We start from the raw sequence: 17699 nt of genomic DNA on the forward strand, positions 1-17699 counted from the left end.
AGCGTATTGAGTATAGTGGTAAAGCGTACAGTGGGTGGGGGTACTGTAGAATGGATGCCAACAAATACGCAAAGGAAAACGCTCTGGATTTGAAGATTCTGACAAATAATTTGGTTTTCATACAAACCTATTTTCAAACTTTGTCTGAAACTATTATACGGTTAGAAAAGTCAGAGCAAGAGATGCCGGAAGCCCTCAAATTAATTTAGAAAATGATGCAGAGAATTAATAAGACATCAAGTACACCGGTTACTGAACGTGTAAAACAGAAGTGGAAATCAATTTTATGTAAAAATAACGGATATGGAACATTGTGTAATATAAACAGCAAATTAGTGGACATAGAGTCACCCGAGAATAAAGGACTGTCTCTTAGAGACTGCAATGATGTTAGGTTTCTTCGTTTTGCTCCTATCACGCCATGCGACGCAGAGCACAGCTTTTCACAGTAGAAACTGTTTTTTGGCAGATAACCGAAAAAGACTTACGTTTGAGACACTGAGAATGTATCTTGTAGTAGGTGCATTGCAATTCGGTACTGTAACTGCACTTCCTAAAGACGACCAATAGGATAAATGAAAAAATTTAAATTTGCTGCATGCTTATTTCCACCTTTAACACTGTGTATAATTAAACACAAATACTTATAAAAGACATGAGAATTAATGGTTTTCACATTCTTTTGACATTATCATTGTGTAATGTATATTTACTTTCAGAATGTACATATGTGTGTTTCCCCATACTACCGTACTCTACTCTAAATAACAACGTTGTTACCTCAACACACCTCTATCTACCTCCAGCGAGTCAACAAACTGTAGTGCATCCACAGTAAACTTATTGTATCGGGTCCAAAGTCTCGAAGCCTGCTTCTTACCTTTATAACTTGTAATATAAACTACTAGAACTTATTTTAATTCCGTATGCAAGGTCTTGAACGATGTTACAAGTAATTTAATGAGATAATAGTAAAAATCTTTACTTACTCGTACAACGGAAAATAGCTACTTTATTAAGCTTCAATATAATATTTAGACCTTGTTTTATTCTAATTAATTTTATTTATCTATACAGAGTTCAAGGAAACTTATTACATTAAATCACACAAATAAGAGAAGATGGATCAAATTTTGTGAAATGATGTTTTTTATATATCCAATGATATTGGTCAAGAATGATTGTTAAATTAATCATGTTTGTTGCCTTGTGTACTTTCATTCACTAATTCCAAAAATGAAGTCAAAATCTTTGTTGTCACTCACTATTTTGTTTACTATATTTATATTTATTGACATAGCATTCTGTCGTCATTATCATGTAATAGCAAGAAAAACTCTTGAATTATTATTGGTTTTATTTGTGGCTTAATTGTTTACTTTTAACTCTAATCACTGTTTTCTCTAAATCAGAATCCATAACACTCGACTTCCTCACATAACGGTGTTAATTTATTTCCCATTTATCAATTCAATTGAAACTATCTTTGATAATAAATCAACCTTCATTACATACGTTGTGCAGTGTTAATACATTTTTGTGTGTTTTCTTCAGTATTAATTCATTTTTCTGTGTTTTCTACAGTATTAATTCACTTTTGTGTGTTTTCTACAGTATTAATTCATTTTTGTGCGTTTCGTACAGTATTAATTCATTTTTGTTTTGTGCGTTTCGTACAGTATTAATTCATTTTTGTGCGTTTCGTACAGTATTAATTCATTTTTGTGCGTTTCGTACAGTAGTAATTCATTTTTTGCGTAACAGTAAAATTGTGTTGCATTTGGGGAGCTTCAGTGAGTAGTGAAATCCGGTTTGTAAAACCAGCTATAACGGTTGGGGAGATCATCGTGCTTATCATAAGTTATCCTCACACTAGTTGGATGTTCATTTAGCTACCTCTTATGAAGTATATGGATATGAGACCAGCAGTTGGTGCTCATCCTTGATCCTTCATGGGCTGTCGCACCACGAATTTTTAATACTAGAGTGTGTCTTTTTCAGATTTGATAGTTCTGTAGTGCATTATACTTAATTAACTGAATTTCTAAGGAGCATGCAGGAGTTATACATATTTTAGTTTAATATAGTACGCAACATAAACACTTGCAGAAATAATTTTATTGTACATTTCGATATAACTCATTTCAAAATTGTCTTTAGAAAATGTTCTGCGATATATTAAATAATATTGACATGTTTGATGTTTTAATTAGAATCTTTACATTCAAAGCCATTATTTTAAGTCACATCTCACATCTAGTATCCCAAGCTGTAAAACAGATACCGTACACTAAAATTTGAATAAAAATCAGTTATTGTAAAATAATAAAAATAAAAATAAGATAAATGAATAATTTTGCTTTAATTTGGTAAGTATGTATTTAAAAATTACCTTTAGAAAGTGTTCTGCGAAATATTAGATAGTTTTGCCATGTTAGATTTTTTAATTATGAACTTTATATTCAAAGTCAGTATTTGAAATCACATCTCACATGTAGTATTTTAAGCTACAAAACATACACATTAAAATTTGAGTAAATATCAGTTATGGTAAAATAATTAAAATGAAAAATAAGATAAATGAATCATATTGCTTTAATTTTGGTATGCATAAAAAGTTTGAAATATCGTACTACATTTATATACATAGTACTGTAGTCAAACGACTTCCCAATTTGTCAATACAAAATAGCAATTTATAAAAATTCCGGACTGAAATTACCCTTGTAAGTTACATTCAAGTTACGGTATAAGAAAAAATACTGTCTCAATAGGTTTGAGACTTGGCATCCCTATTCGAAAAATATTTAAAGAATTGTGGCATTTTCCTGCTCTTTATGCTACTAAAAGAAATATTAAACTAAAAACATGTATAATATTAACATAAGCCCATTCCGAAGGATTGGTTTTGTCAAGAATTTCATCTACTAAAATATCATGTAAGCAATATTTCATTCATGAGGAACTTACTTCCTTAATGTAAATCGTTATGTGCACACGATCGTCTCTGATAAAACTCTTCATAATATTTGGTGTCAGCCTCAGGCATTTTCCTTCCGAAAACACGTGATTCAAAATATCATCGAATTCTACTACAGGCCAAGTCATACGTATCCTATCAATTCCATTTTTACCTTCCAGATCAAGCGTATACTCGAATTTCTTGCGAGTTGTTTTCGCGTTCTGTACAACACAGAACCATCGATCCAAATAAAAACATCTGTGATACAAAAAAACATCATCATTCAGGAAGATGAACCAGCAAATCACTGTTTGAGGTGAACTGTTACATGTGTCCCTTAAAAAGAAGCTTTGGGCTATGACAAAGTGGTGATTCTTCTTGATGTGTTTTATGAGTTTCTTCCTAACTCCCGTCCACTTACAGTTGAGACCCACCACAGCTCTCGCTGGGCAGGAAATTACGATATAATCGCATAAATCCTCGTGTTCCGCTATTTTGGTGAATGGCATCTTGAATTTACACCCCCTCGCAGCTGAGGAGCATTCATAAGCCGACCATAAAGAGATGCCCTCCAAGTTCTTGTTGCGGGTTTCTGTAATGGGCTGGAAGCACTTGATGCACAAAGACATGCAGTCCGTGCACTTGACGCAGAAGGTATGGCCACCACCGCACATTCGCATAGGTGGCCTCATGAGCTCCTCACAGTTGGCACAGTTCAATTTCTTGAAGATATCTTTGTAGCCATCTCCAAATATTTTGATTTCTCGTCGTTTTGCTTTCGAAACTTTAGGTGGATCTTGTAATGTACCATTTGGTTGCAAGCTCTGTGGGGAGTTCATTGGTGTTTTATCGGTATCATTTTCCATTCTGTGGAGGATAAAAGTAGGCCTATCATTAGTATAAATGTATTTTGGAGTATTGCGAAATGTATTTCTTAGAGAGTAAAATGCCTTTCCAGGTCAATAAAATTACGTAAATTGCCTCCTCTTTACCTAAGAGTGTGAATGAGCTTCCTGTCTGTAAATTCGCCACTGTAATCAACATTTCCGTTCCCATTTGCAGACTTACGACTGTCAGACTTACGTGAATAAATCGCACAAATTACTGGTATGGCTAAACATGGTTCAATATGATTAAAATATTTGTCACTGTATACGTTAACAGAAAACCACAATTTCAAGTCACACAGAGTTTGTGTGCACTCGATGTGGGTCTCTGGCGTTTCGTCAACCCACGCGAGTTGTGTGGATATAAAGGGAAAAGTTGAGACGGTGTCGGGTAGAGTTCCCGGGTAGCTCAGTTGGCAGAGCGCTGGTACGTTCAACGAGAGGTCCCGGGATCGATACCCGGCCCCGGAACAATTTTTCCCTTGAAATTATTCAAATCTGCTTTACAGGAAGCTTTACCTGAAAGATTAGATTTGCAAAATATTTATCAGCTTCAATTAGAAAAACTTCTTCAAAAACTTAAAATGTGTTAAAAACATTAATTACCGACTTCTTGAAACAGGAATTTAAAACAAGCAGCCCTTACAAACTCAAATCTAATAATCTGTTCTTGTCGATGTGCAAATGTTTTATTTTATAAAAATAATTATTTGCGCAAAACAATTTATCCATTTTGCCAAGGTGTCGCTCTGTATTTCTTTAAGAACTTATAAATATTTAGCTGGCGTTGAAAAGACTTTAGTTTTCTATTGAATGACGTAATTTCTGCGGATGAACAAGTAGTACAGTGCGAGATGCACTCAGTGGCGGATTTGAAGATTCGGTGTCTTGGGCAATTTACGTACAATATCTCTTGTAAACAGGAGGAAATTTACGTAGCCTACTTATAAAAGGTAGGTACTATATGGTTGTAAGGTTTTAGAGCAGTGTTTTCTTGGGATAATTTTTCATTTGTGGAAAAATCTACTACCACTACCACTACCACTACCACTACCACCACTACTAACAATAATAATAATAATTATTATTATGAATTATTTATTATTATTATTATTATTATTATTATTATTATTATTATTATTATTATTATTATTTACATAGGGGTACGGAAACTTTTTGGTCATTCTGTGCTTTAAAAACGATAGTGCTGCCATAGGACCCAAGAAAGGCTGGGCGGAGTAGCCTGTATGTTTAATTACGCAGGCCCTATACGAATTAGTCTACGTTATGTATAAATAATGTAGTGCGTAAAATTGACCGTTACAAATATACTGGCGGACAAAAAATTTGGGACACTTTAATTTTACTTTGTAAATGTATTTAATAGGTCACCAATATGTTTTAAATAGTGATTAATAAGATTATAAACTTATTATACAAAAAATGAACATGACTTCATAAGACCAACAATAATGCCCATTGTTGTCACACACTTCATAAGCAAAATTTTGTTCTAATTTAGATTGTGATGTTATGGGTAATATTGTTGGTGGTATGAAGTCATATTCACTTTCGTTTTCTGTCTATGTTACGTTTATATTGATATAATTAAATTAATCACAATGTAAAACATATTGGTGACTTATTAAATACCAAGTAAAAATTTTTTGTCCGCCATTATGTAATCCTCATTGAAGAAAAAGACACCACAGATTTATTTTTGTATTTATAACTACGTAACCGAAGCAAAAAACAGCATAGATATCGGTCGGGGTGATTCATAGACAAAATAGAGACACTGCATCTTTCAATGTACTCACATCATAGTCTCTTTTCTTTAGTTCAGCATCCTCCTACTCACAGATTGTAATGATGCTCTCGTCAGGTAACATGTACTTCTACATAGAATTCACTCAGAGCAGTACTTCACAAACAAAATCTTTTTTGATGTTGAAATTATTAACTTTACTCTCTGCTACATTTTTCTCAGATGTTCGAAAGTTTTACAGTGCAGATGATTTACTAGGAATAATTTATCACAATGCGTGCCAACTTTACAAGTGGCAAACATTTAAATTAAGAATATTAAATGAGATATAAGCAAGTTCTGTTTTAATTAATATATATTATTACATTGCATAATACACACTAAGATTATAAATATTTACAATAGTACAACCATACCACTACCGTAGTTCTTGCGTTACACTTCTGTACAGGTGAATTACATAGGTACAGTACTCACAGGAATGAACGAATAGTCTTATGTCTAAATTAAATTTATTCTAATGAAGATATACATTTTAAAATCTTCCTACATTTATTTACAAAATATAGGCCTCGTATACCTCATAGCACTTTCTGTATATGAATAAAACTTCGCTATACCACCACATCGTAATTTTTTATCCGCAGGGGCATCAACAACTAAAACGTACAATAATAACTTACGTTTTGTTTGTTCACTCCGACAACATTACTCTGTGGCCTTAGTTGTATAATTTCTGACCTTGTAAGCGTGCCAGTGGATAACAAAGATGTCGCACAGCGGTAAAGCGAAGCTTTACTCATCCTGCAGTATAGAATACATCAATGAGTATCATGTAGTGAACAATATTTAGTATAACTTATAACAGAAATTGTATGAGAGTAATAATATGGGTATAGACTTATTTCTGACGGCACATATCTACTAGTTCAGCACCTAATTGTTTATGCCAATTGATTCATAGTTAAGTATAATATATTGAAGATTGTGCTAGAAAGTAATTGCAAAATTACAGCTCATTCTATGCAAATAGTTTGCTTACAGATAACTTATATTATTGTGAACACTATAGGCCTAATGAAATGAAAACTATTTAACAGTCTTATAAACAAAGACATGTGCCGCGTCTTCTGTAGGAGAAAGTATTTGTGATGTTTACTTTAAATTAATTAGGGCAAGTGCTGAAATCTGGTCTGCTTTGCATCCATATTCTGAAATTAGATGGAATTTTATTGAATATAAAATGTATAAATCTAATACAAAATAATTGGCCTACGTTCATGTATTTTTAAATGCATTGTTTGAATAATTATAGCTTTCAGAAACTAATCACAATTAAAGAAAACTTTCTTAAGAAACCGCATGCTTTACGTATAGTTCTGTCCTAGCTCTTGGTTCGTGTCGCAGACATCTACAGAGAGTGTTCCAATGCAGATCTATGTTTAATCAACTTATGAACTTATAGGCCTATGCGTATATTTTATATCTTAAAATTTCTTTTCGTTTTGTTGTTGATTTTAATACTTTTTTCTTCCATGTTCATGGATAGATGCCGAGGGTAAAAACAGAATCTAAAATGCAGGCGAAAGTGGGAGGCATCGGTGATGAACACTGCAATTAAAAGCGTCAGGGAAGGGTATTTGTCTATCTGTGGAACTTCCAAGTTGTATCAACTTCCTTTTACTACACTCCATAGAAAACTGAAGTTTGAAGAACAGAGAGCTGCTGGGTGAAAGCTTCGTGTAGGAGACGCAATGCTCTTGGTCTAACACCTCTTCAAATGAGGCAAGCCGCATTTAACTTTGCAGAGGCAGGTCAGGTGAAACCCCCATGGAATAGGGAGGACACAGTTGCAGGGATTGATTGGTTTCGCGCATTCCTAAGGAGGCATTCAAACTTGGGTGTAAGGGAACTCGGGTTTCTGTCACCTGCCAGAGCTCACGGATTAAATAGGCTATCAGTTGCGCATTTTTCGGCAAATTGAAAGAAATCATAGACCAATTTGAATTGTGTGACAAGTCTTATAATGTGTACTATATGGATGAGTGTGCCTTTCCACTTAATAACACCTTTTCTAAAATAGTATATCAAAAGGGGAAACGAGAAGTTGTTGCTATTACCGACGCAGAAATGGGAAAAATGTAACCATCGTTTCATGTTGTAACGCATCCGGTGGATTCATGCCTCCAATGATCATTTTTGAAAGTGTTAGGAAACACCCAGAATTTCAGGACAGCTTGCCTCCAGGCTCGATAGTGACAATGAACGAGTCAGGGTATATAAATGAAAATCTCTTCTTGGTATGATTGAATCACTTCAATATATATAAAACCCCAGCAGAGTCTTGTTAGTTCTGGACAACCACATAGCACTCATGTCTTACAACTATTAGACAGAATATTGTTTAAATCACTGAAGACCAAATACCATAAGAATGCAACGGAATGGTTTCATTGTCATCCAAATGAAACTCTGTCGAAAATAAGAAAAAAAAAAAGTGTTATGTTTTATTTAACGACGCTCGCAACTGCAGAGGTTATATCAGCGTCGCCGGATGTGCCGGAATTTTGTCCCGCAGGAGTTCTTTTACATGCCAGTAAATCTAATAACATGAGCCTATCGCATTTAAGCACACTTAAATGCCATCGACCTGGCCCGGGATCGAACCCGCAACCTTGGGCATAGAAGGCCAGCGCTATACCAACTCGCCAACCAGGTCGACTCGAAAATAAGATTCTGTCCCATATTCAGCATGGTTTGGGCTACCACAGCTTTCGTAGTTGCAGTTGTAAAAGGTTTTCAATGTACTGGGATATTCCTATTCAACGATGACATTGTTCCAGAAGAAAAATTTGAACTTGCAGTCACGTTTATATAATCAAATAATGATGCCGGAAATAAAGCTGGTCATGCAGCCGCTAGCACTAGTAGACCCCAAACCACTGGAGAGCCCTCAAACAGGGCACAAATGGGGTCAAGTCTATAGTTTCAGAAACTGAAACACCCACCAAAACTAGTGGCTACTTCTGAAGTCTTAAAAGCTGTTCTTCGTCATTAGAGGATACCATAAAAAATTTGTTTCCTTCTCCAGCTAAAAAGGAGTCTTGCCGAAAACGGAAACTGCAGACCTCTGTCCACATTACTTCCCCACACAAATTGATGATACTCGTGTTAAGAGATATTGCAATGAAATCACAAATAAAACCAAAATCCAAGGCAAGAAGCGCAACAGTGTTAAAATGAAGTGTGTTGGTGTCATGAAGGAATCCTCCCCCCCCCCAAAAGTATGTGGATTCTGTTTGCTGAATTATTAGTCCAGAATCCATAAGGAAAGGGGGCTGGATTTGTTGTCAAGGGTGCCAAATGTGGTATCACGAAATCTGTGTAGGTGGAAAAGGTAAAAAAACAGTTTATTTGTGGCAAATGCCAGTGATTCTATATGTACCATGTAAAGATCCGAATTGTACCCGCTGAGGTACATTATGAATCATTTTTTGTTAGATGTAATTTATTTTCCAGTGCTGAATTTAAGTGAAGTAATTTTGTTCAAACACTTGTATCATATCATAAAATGTCCAAAGATTATATAAACATAAAAATGATAATGCACAGTTATATATGTTGGTGGGAACAATGAAATCTGTCTTTAATTATCCATAATGTACCACCTTACCCTATATTTAATTTCAGAATCCTCATCTTGACTGTCTCTTAACTAAACTAAACAAAATTTGTTATGCTGAAAAATGTTAAAAAAAACTCTTAATCGTACGAACTTGTTAAATATACTCGTACAGTATATTTTGCATATGCTTATACTTTATCTTATAATATAATTCTCTGGGGCAAAGCGAACTGTATTCATAGGGTTGTTATAATTCAGAAACGAATTTTAAGAATTATTTTTTAATTTAAAACCAAGGGAATCTCTTAGAGACATTTTTAGAAATTTTAAAATTTTAACCATTATTCTTTATTTATTTATAAATCAGCTCTCTTTTATCAAAACAATAGCGAAATGTTAAAATTAAATGAAGATATGCGTATGTATTTTTCAAGGAAAAGAAATTAAATATTTGTTGAAAACTACAGTACATATTATTATTGAAAGTCCCCGTTGTTTCTATCAATTACATTTCAAATAAATTAAGACATGACATAATGCAAATTTGTAATACGAAGAAGTTTAGGATGGTGATAAAGGACTATTTTCTTTCGAAATGTTTTTACTCACTGGAAGAATTTTATTGAATGACGTATCCATTTATACATTGTATAGGAGCTGACATTAATAAATGATATGATATATAATGTTTTTTTCTTTAGAATTTATGCAAGGAAACAATTATTTTGCTTCTACAAATGCGAATTGGCCTTATTCAGTGTTACTTTGAACATAATAATGAGTCTTATTAGTATTAGTAGTATTTATTTGTTTAACCTGGTAGAGATAAGGCCGTTAGGCCTTCTTTGCCCCTCTACCAGGAGATTCGAACTATAATATGAACAATAAAATTACAATTAGTATTAAATTTACAATTACAATTGCAAATAAAATTATAATTATTATTAAATCTACAATTACAATTGCAAATAAAATTACAATTAGTATTAAATCTACAATTACAATTATAATAAAAATCAAATTACGAAAAGATTACCCGACTAATTAAAGCTAGATAATTTATCATAGAAAAACAAAGAATATTTTATATTTACTGAATTGCAAATTAAACCTAGAATAACAAAATTGTATAGCGATTAAATTACTGGATATTGAAATATTTTGTGATAGATTAAAGAAACTATTTACAAGAAATCAATTACTGACCAAGTGCCTAGTAACTTTGCGTTTGAATTCAATTTTATTTCGACAGTCCCTGATGCTAGCAGGTAGCGAATTCCAGAGTCTTGGCAGGGCTATTGTGAAAGAGGATGAGTATGAGGAGGTGCGATGGAATGGTATTGTTAGTATTGTTTCATGACGAGAGCGTGTGTTCAGATTATGGTGGGAAGAAAGGTAAGTGAAGCGAGACGACAGGTACGAAGGAATAGAAGATTTCAAGATTTCGAAGAGAAAGAGAAGTGAATGTAAATTTCTTTTCTTATCTAGTTTAAGCCAGTCTTCAGAGCACTGAGAAGATTCGGAATTCTAAATGGATTGAAGTATGGACCATGCAATTAGTCGTCGTGTGTCGTGTGGAAGTCTATAAAATAGTAGAGAGATCGGTTCTCTAGCATATACAGACATGGACAAATTATTAGACTAAAACTTTTTCTTGGGAACATAATATAATTAGTCATATCAACTAACAGTATAATTCAAAGAGTCTCTATTGTTGTAAATATGATTGTTTACATCTTTTGGTATATTTTTCCAATGTTTAAGTATATTTTTTTCTGGCTATGTTGGTACTACTAAGTTTTAATTATACCTATACTGCAGAAGATATTCTCTCATGGCCTGCAAGAAGACCGGACATGAACTAAATTGAAAATCTGTGATCTGTCCTGAAGAAGAAAGTGAACAAAAAGAAGACTTACAACAAAACATGGACTCATTTAAGCACTATCTGATATCTGGCTAAATGATGCTGATATTCAAAGAAAGTGTCAAACTTTGGTTTCCAGCATCCCTGACAAAATCAACGTGTTAATAAAGAATAAGAGAATGTTCACAAAATATTAGTAACCTCAAGATTCAATTTTCTGTTCATTATTTCTGTGCAAAATACATTTTTGTTCATTATTTTTACTGATAAATACAGCTTCGTTGCACATATTTAGTCTAATAAATTTGTCCACGTCTGTAAAATGAATTGTACACCAAACTCAGTACAAAGCGACACGAATGCTGCGGGGGTTTTGCAATGAGTCCAGGAAATTAGACAAATTCATAATATGGAACATTTAGGGTGCTATTCATAGATATTTCGCAGCACGCGCTACGAGCGTACTAAGCTAGCCCCGGCTATCCACTGGTTACTAGTACAGAATTCAAATCATATCCTATCGCTAACACTGATTTATGAATACGAAAAACGCTGATCATCCACCGGAAACCCGCGCTAAAAATGTCTATGAATACTGCTCACAGTGTGAAGCGACAGCAGATGAGCTAGTCAGCAGTGTGGCATATTATCAGAAATTGATTTATACCTGGATAAACTCGACACTCTTATGAATATAACTAATATTGTTTATAAACTTACTTCTTAACAAAGTTTGATTGTCAGATCTGTCGTGATTTGTGAATAACCCTAAACATAGGCTAAATTAATAGACCTACAAGAATTTTCCATATTTTCTCGAATACCCGGCGCACTCGAACAAGTCGCGCACCCCTTTTTTTAAAAGGGGGACACATGCATTGCTATCCATATACCATTTAGCGATACTAACAATTTGAAACACACGCGCTGGAAGATAGTGGCGTTAGCAATGAAGCAGTTGAGTTTCAGATATTGCTGGGGATATCTTGACTTAATGGGGCTCATACACAATCCTGAGCTGCGAGTATGTATTTTCATTAGTTGAGACTATCTCCTAGTATTATTAATCAGTTCTCAAATTTCATAAATTTGAATATTTTTGTTTAGTCAACTGTCCGAAGACAGGTTGGAACCTCAAAACTGAAGCCAATAAGGCAACACTCATGAGGCAACTAAGCCTGGAGATAATGGGTTAGAATGACCTTTCCCCCCTCCATCATATACATCGCTTATTAACATATTTCACTCATCAAACAGATTCATACAAACCATTGTTCTTCCTCTAACACATATTAAGTGAGATGTACTGTACGATAATAGATGTACATATCAGCCAGAATCTCAATCAGAGTATTATTATAACTATTTGTTGCTAACAATATAACACACATTGTGAACCAATATAAAGTAGGGTAAAGTTACCTAATGCCGTGATATCCCTAATTCCGTGATACGTGTTTTTCACTGATTATCACGAGATTGGGTATCTTGCTTGAAAGTTCACCAATGTCTCAAAAGTAGCTGAAAGATGCACTCTTTCGAGAAAGATGTCTGGCGCTATGGTCGAACGGCAAAGCTTTGACTGATATTCAGTTTTATAAAAATTATCACGGGATTAGGGGTATTACGGAAATAGGCAACTTTACCCTACACAACAGCAATAGTTGCATTTACATTTATGTTTTTTTTAATGTTAATAGTAAGGAACAACTTTTAACGCAAGATATTTTTCCATGCATAACGATTATTTTTCGTAGTACCCGAATTATCGTGGTTCAACTTCTACAAACTGCAGAGAAAAATGTGCGTGCAAAACTTCATACAAATTTAACTATTGATCTTTGAGAAATTGTGCTTTATTTCTGTGAAATGCTAGGAAATGAAATTTTATTTCCCTCTTTCACATTAACCTCAAATAATAATCAATTTACATACTTAAAGTCCGTGGAATGTTCTAATTTTTCTTATCTGTGTCTAATAGTTCTATACATAATGTTAATCTAAAAAAACCATGCTTGCAACTTAGACTGGTGTATGAACCACCATAAATATAATGCTACTCTCCTCTAATGGATATTTTTAAGTGCGCAGTTCATAATAAACAAAAGATTAAAAAACACAATCATAATATTTACAGCAAGATTGCAACAAACGTTTACCATTATAGACTATTAAAGTAGCCTTCCTACTGAAATTCTGGGAATGTTTCATGTAAAAATGATGTAGTTCATAGTGACAGGCTATAAATTAAAGTACACAGGCCTATTTATAAATAGACTTACCACAAATTGTAGGGTTTCGTTAAATCTCGTCTACACACACCATCATGTCCAGTCGATTGTTCCTAATGTAACGCCTGATCATCACTTCTTGTAACTTGAGACACTTCCTAGATGCGAACTTATCTTGGCAAGGCACTGTCGCTGGTCCCACTGGAAAGGTCATCACGACCCTTTCTTTCTTAGCATTGTGCAATAAAATCACGAATTCACTCCTGAAAGACTTCTTTGTTAGCCCCACACGCCGAAGAGATGCACACAACAGTCCATCGTTAATTTGCTTGCAATATATGAACAACTCTCCTTTATAAAAGATGAATCGATGGACATTACCAACCGCACAGCATGTATAGCAACGTTTATGTCTGAGAATCTGATAATGAGCTTCTTTCACGTGCTCCAGAAGGTCGTCCATCTTCCCCATCCATTGGCAGTAATGTCCTGGAAGTAACCTCGTTGGACACAAACACGTTCGAAATTTACTACAAGTTGCTTTATGTTCATGAAGTTCTTCTTCCGCAATCATGACTTCACAACCGTATGGACATCGTTTTTCCCTCCTCGACATATTTTCGACTTTTCCCTGGATACCAAGTCCCAAATTATTCCCCATGGCGACTTCAAGATTTTCCAAAGTTGTCCTTGATGTACACTGGTCTCGTTTCTTCCACAATCAGACGCTAAACTTTCTGCAAAAGCAAAACAAAGTGACTTTAGTTACAAATTCGCATTATTCCACACTGAAATTTCAAACTGCTAACGGAAATTGAGAGTCTGCTTACCGAAATACGGGAATCCACGATTCGACTTTTGTAAAGAATCGATTCTGGTTCAGCCACTTTCACCTCTGCTTTTAAACTTCATCCGTCCGCCTCAGATCCCACGCCACAAATGCTGCTGCAGTGTCTGTGTGCCTGTGTATCATTCGATGAGCAATATATGAGCCTCTCCCCTACTTTCGTCATCAAAAAATTTGTTTGTCTCTCCTATGCTGACATTATGACGTTGTGATGTTATCGCGATCGGACTTACAACTTTCGGTTATTGAGCAATGTTGGGTTTCATTGTAGTGAAATAGACTTACAGGGAAATGTTCAGAAATTAACGTAACAGAATGTAGTAATGTAACGTAACTAATTAAAATATTCTGAAATTATTTTTATTGAAGATCAATTAGCATATTATTAATCAAGAATAATTTATCTCATACTTTAGTTTACACAGGGCGTAATTAATTGAATTTTACAAATTAAGAAGCTTCTTAAGGTAATCATAAATGTATAAATTATAGTTGTACGTTATGTTGTGTGAAACATTTTCAGACAGTAATATTTTATTGCTACACTAATCATAACAAATCGTTTACATTCACTGAAATATTTCCAATGCCGTTAAGGGGTTAGGTACAGTATACAGCAGTAAAATTGTGGAAATATTCAACATTTTTTTCCTCCATTACTGTATCTTGTACAATAATGAAAATTAGTATGTGTAAAACACTGTCCTGCTATATGACAAGAATATTTTTACGATTTAAAAAAAATTGTATATATATATATTTTTTTTTTTTTTTTCAAAATTAAAAATGGTGGCAGTTAGTATGTGTAAAACACTGTCCTGCTATATGACAAGAATATTTTTACGATCTAAAAAAAATTGTATATATATATATATATATATATATATATATTTTTTTTTTTTTTCAAAATTAAAAATGGTGGCAGTTCACTGTGCAGTGACTATGTGATGAAATTTTTTATGTGTATTTATGCATGTCATATTTACAATATGATACAAAATCACTTCTCTATCTTTGATGGATTGTTTTTTATCAGACAAATTCCTTTTAAAAATGGTCAAATATCAGTATTTTCTTCCAAGACAAGATAAAAACAATATTATTTATTAAGAAATGTAGTTGAAAGAGCATGATATTGTAAACATGAACTTCAGCAATAAAATAAAAAAGAGAACATGAGAAAGTTAACAAGTTTATGAGTTGTGAGGGAAACGCTGCATCACTGCACAGTGAACAGCCACAGTTTTGAAAAAAAAAATATATATATTTTTTTTTTAAATGTAATTTTTTTTCATATAGCAGAAGGACAGTATTTTACACGTACCAATTTTCATTATTGTATAATATACAGTAATGGAGGAAAAAAAATTTTTTAATATTTTCAAAAATTTTACTGCTGTAACTGTACCTAAACTCTAGTTAAAGGGAGTGAGCCGTGTTGGTGTCAAATTATCGGTTATGGATTTCGTATTAAATTTTGTTAAGTCTTCTAAGAAAATTACGAATATTTTATTGGGTATGTAGTAATTTCAAGATATGAAAAAAAAAAATCAATGCGTATGTTAACATGGTTTTTTTTCATAAGAAAACCAAGAAATTAGTTTCAAGTGTTTGTTTTTAAATCCGATTTATGAATTTATTCACATGTTTATCCCGTTTTCTCTTAATTATTTTAACATATATTGTTTCAGTGTTCACCATTTGTTTATAATATTAGACCATGCCTATTATGTGGCAATATTAATTACGATATTAATTACGGTACATGCCATGTGTTCATTTCAAAATTCCCCACCGCGAATAATGTTAGATGTGCAGGGGGTACGATTTTGGAAAAGACATCGTCGATTTAATTTTAGAAGGGAGAGTTCAAAACCACTGTAGATTGAAATTTCTGATCCACTTTTTCATCCCCATTAACCTTGCAGTTTTGGATTTCAAATTGCAACCCTATCTTCGGACACATTATTTTGAAGAGAATGGTATAGCAGAAAAACATGATTTAATGAATTATAGTACATTATGCAACGAGCCTATAATGAAGGTAATTAAGAAGTGAGTATGGATATTTATGAAACGAGCGCTTGCGCTCGTTTCATAATTTTCATACGAGCTTCTTAATTACCATTATAGGCGAGTTTCATACGACTTTTAATGCTCGACCATATTTCTAACTTGATATTATTAATTTTAATTGTATCTGACCTTTAGCAATGTTCCGTATGTTGTGAGATGTGCGCAGACGCGAAAGTATTGATTTTTTCCGAGGAACAGAGGTCCACATTGACCTTGCAAGGCCATAAGAACCTACAGAGATAACATCGAAATTAAATTAGACATTGAAAAACGAGATGACAAATTGAATTTATTTCAATATTATTTACAATTAACGCTAATTATTATAGTAACAGAACATAACCTTCTGCGACAGTATTGGATTTCCAGCCTCCGTGACTTTTCGCTAATTCTCTTTCGATTGCATATCCGAGAATAATCGATACTTGCGGTTTTATAACGGTAGAAAGCTGACCTGTCATTGGCTGAACAGTTGTAACCCGAGTCGTCATTGGCTGAAAGACCTGCCCTTTAATGAGTAGGTGTACTTTAATGACATGCATTAAGGGTCTGCTACCAGGTGTATAATTACTACAGGTGTATTAGCTCACATTATGAAGTTATTGTGCTATTACTGTGTTTAGTAGAAACCAAAAATATAGTTTCGCTGGTATGACTAAAGTTACTGTTGTGGAATTGTTTGGTAGGTTTTTTTTATGTTTACTTATATATACGCTTTAACACCTTTGGTCATATCGCATGTGCATAATCTTTGGATATTTATCAGTTGGCCGTGAAATATTGTTGTGATTGTTGCTATTGTCATTTGTTACAATCCCTGTAATCTTATTATTGTTAGTCATTAAATCATACATTTCTGGCTGTATCTCAAAAAGGAATGAACAGAATACTACTACTATTGCTGCTGATGCTAATAATAATAATAATAATAATAATAATAATAATAATAATAATAATAATAATAATAATAATAATAATAATAATAATCCTCGAAAAATAAATTATTGAGGTGTTTTTCCTCAAAATCGTGTCCCCTGCACATTTAATTATTCAAGGTGGGAAGTTCTGAAATAAACACACTATATGAAACAGAAATTTAAAATATGGGTAAGATTAAAGCTATTTTAATAATAATAATAATAATAATAATAATAATCTTTATTAACCATTAAACAATACAATTATAATATGCTTCGTCATTATTGAATTACATCAAACAATCATTAAGTGTTAAAAAAACTCATCTGTGCTATAAAAACTTCTTTCTATTAGAGAAGTCCTAATAACTTTTTTAAGTGTTTTGGTAATTTGTTATAAAATTTAACACTAAAAAAACAAAACTATCAAGTGTTTTAGCTAATCTTCAAGCAGGAATTGCCAAGTTAATTCTAGTTCTTGTGTTATAATTATGTATATCTTCAGTTCTTTGGTACATC

The 17699-nt window shown here is 33.3% G+C and overlaps 1 long non-coding RNA gene across 2 annotated transcripts in view; it reads right to left on the reverse strand.

Moving 5' to 3' along the window:
- Window positions 1–1167: 1167 nt before the first annotated feature.
- Window positions 1168–17699, reverse strand: part of LOC138698232 (uncharacterized) — a 31891-nt gene continuing 15359 nt past the window's right edge. Inside the window, exons 2-4 of one of the 2 annotated variants that reach the window (XR_011331778.1) lie at window positions 14171–14302; window positions 13392–14077; window positions 1168–3829 (exon numbers count right to left, since the gene is read on the reverse strand). This is a non-coding gene — a long non-coding RNA (uncharacterized lncRNA). Of the gene's footprint in view, window positions 3830–5939; window positions 14078–14170; window positions 14303–17699 lie in introns of those variants that run through there. The other variant, XR_011331777.1, reaches the window with a different exon arrangement.

Source organism: Periplaneta americana, chromosome 4 (genome assembly GCF_040183065.1).
Source record: "Periplaneta americana isolate PAMFEO1 chromosome 4, P.americana_PAMFEO1_priV1, whole genome shotgun sequence".
NCBI classification, from domain to species: domain Eukaryota; kingdom Metazoa; phylum Arthropoda; class Insecta; order Blattodea; family Blattidae; genus Periplaneta; species Periplaneta americana.